At 33.4% G+C, this 2,861-nt stretch overlaps 1 pseudogene; it reads left to right on the plus strand.

Annotated features, from left to right (window-relative positions):
- Positions 1 to 1,046: 1,046 nt before the first annotated feature.
- Positions 1,047 to 2,112, plus strand: LOC131939146 (26S proteasome non-ATPase regulatory subunit 13-like; annotated as a pseudogene).
- Positions 2,113 to 2,861: the final 749 nt, after the last annotated feature.

Raw genomic sequence — 2,861 nt, forward strand, 5'->3', positions numbered from 1 at the left:
AGCTCCAACGTTTAGTGAAATATTGAGTTCAATACTTGTTGAGTAGGCCCACTTAATTTCATATACATTTTTTGTTTCTTCTTACATTTTGTAATTGCTCGAAAGTATTTTTTTTTTGCCTCGCTTAAGATGGAAAAAAATTAATCATTACATATTGTGATTGAGAGAAAATTTAGACGGATCATTGATATAAACAATGATATGATTCAAAAATTTAGTGGTAAAATCTAAAGTTATCCCTCAAACGTTAAAGATTTACAGTATCACTGAAAGGTAAATACGTCATACATGTATTTATGTATACTCGTAATGTGTAGGCCTCGTACAAACTATAAGTAACAATACCATAATCGTTTTGCTAAATATATCATATATTTATGTGTAAAAAGAGAAATTTAAAAACTAAAACATTTGTATCAAAAAGTATATAGTGTGCATTCTATCATATCTCTAAATATCTTCCTAACATTAATAAAACGCATTACATAGAAACAAACCAAACAATATAATCAAATTTTCTATTCAAGTGCTACAAAATTCTATGCACCATTAAAATGTAATTTTTTTTTTAATGAACATATTCAAAATCAAATTCAAACTCAGTATGAAATATAACATAGGGCCACTACTGCATACATGTTCGTAACTTATGTGGGTCGGCCTAGAAATACATTATGTGACTGTAGACTCGTGTATGCATTTTAATTAAATACATTATACAATAAAGAATTCCAGAATGTTATTGATTTTGTAAATATGTTGTTATAGACAGGGGTGACAGTGTGGATAAGCTCCCACTGTCTATACAATCATACTTTTTTTTCGCGTTATAAGTTTTATATTATTGCCAGAAACGGTGATGTTATTTAGAGACAAAGTTTCTGTTTTACCGACGATGAGACTTTCGTCCTAGTATGTCAGCGTCGAATTTTGTCACGGAAAGAAAGAAATATCTATGGACGGTAGAAATAATAGATTTTAGAAAAATATCAATCATACCTAACGTAGCTGGTTATCTAGCAGAACAACAAAGAAAAGTACGGGTGATGTTTCCACTGAATAGGGACTCAAGAGTTATACAACAAAAAATATGGCATCAATTCTAAGGCTTCTGTAATTTGTAAGAAACCATATCTTTTGAAAAGGAGATGGAATATTACGGTTGTATGAAAATTCCCTGTCCGATTGTGAGCACTTAATCACCCCCCCCCCCCTAACTCTGGCGGAGCTTTGTGTTTATGTTGTCCAGCAATACCCAGATCCGAAACAAGCCATATACTTTCTTGAGAAAATGAAAGAGAAAGTTAAAACCAGTGAAGAAGTCAAATGTTTTGTGTATGACTACAATGGGTAAAATCTATCTCCGGTATAAAGAATTCCCTCCAGTGAAGTCCCTAATGGAAGAGTGAGAGAAGATTTTAAATGATATAGATGGAGTGACCACAGTACATGGACGCTTCTATGAACTAACAAGCAACTATCATAAACTACCATACTCAGTACTATCAAGAGGCCCTTAGATTCTTAGGCTGCACAGATCTGATAGACATGCCAAAAGCCGAGCAGGTACAGAGGGCTTTTAATATTGGTTTATTTAGCAGCTGTAATAGACGAGGGTGTATCCAATTTTGGTGAGCTCCTTGTCCATGATATCTTGACATCCTTGAAGGGCACAGATAAAGAATGGCTGGTTGATCTTCTGTATGCCTTTAACAGCGGAGATATTGACAACGTCATAGGACTGAAGGATAAATGGTCTACTCAGCCGGATCTGAAAGTCAATGAACTTGTAACTAGTAAACAAGATCAATCTGTTATGTTTGATGGAGATGATATTCCAAAGGCCAGCAACAGATACACAACGGACATTTGTCCAGACTGCCAAAGATAACACAAATCTGGTTGAGCTGATGATAATCTCAATCAATTTTAAAAACATATTTGCATTGTATCTCCTTTTTTTTTTACTCGGTGTGTTATAATGCTTTATTTTTCATTAATCATAAATAATCGCAATTATATAAGGATAAATAAAGGTATGTTGCTATATTATATGTAAAGAAACAAAAGTCACTTATGATTATAAGTTTAGATACTTTAAAGGAGAAATAATTTAATTTAGTCACTTATCATTTGTTTAAATGCCCGTAAAATAAATTATAATTGAAATGACTTTTTTTTTATTTTGACAAAAAAAAAACAATTATCATAAGGGACAGTTGTAATGGTCAATACAATTATTTTGCCCAGTATGACTTTGTCACAGGCCTTTCTCCTACCTTTTATATTACACATACAAAATCAAAAGACAAGCCTTCTTTTGCAGTTTTCATATTTATTTCGTTTTCACACAGGCAGCGTGTTCACTCAAGCTACGCCATCTTCTTGCCTCCTTTCTCTCCACTTGTTCCTTTCGCGCATGCGCACAGTCCTTGTCTCTCTGATGCAATATCGCCTCCCTCAACACACACACTCCCAAGATACAATCCACCAACATTTCACTGTTATAGACTTGTTGGGATTAAAATTCATAACATGTTGTCTACACTCGACACAGGGGATAAAACATGCTGCTGTGAGGGGATATGTTTTGGTGTACTTTGTCTAATTTAATTTGTTTCATAGTGTGGGCAGCACATTTAAATTTAAGTGTGATGGGAAATACATTTTTTTTCGGAAGGATTTATTGCAGTTGTGTTTTATTTTCAACTATATTAAATGACACTGTCAGTTATCAAATGCAAGTGAAGGTTGAAGACACGCATGAAATAGAAATGAATTTTAAACTTAATTACATTATTTAATCTAGACCAGACACACTGACAGACAAACAGACAACCAAACATGCACCGTATTCCCAT

The sequence above is a fragment of the Physella acuta genome, unplaced genomic scaffold (assembly GCF_028476545.2).
Source record: "Physella acuta isolate Inbredline_101_S28 unplaced genomic scaffold, ASM2847654v3 ptg000265l, whole genome shotgun sequence".
Lineage (NCBI taxonomy): Eukaryota > Metazoa > Mollusca > Gastropoda > Physidae > Physella > Physella acuta.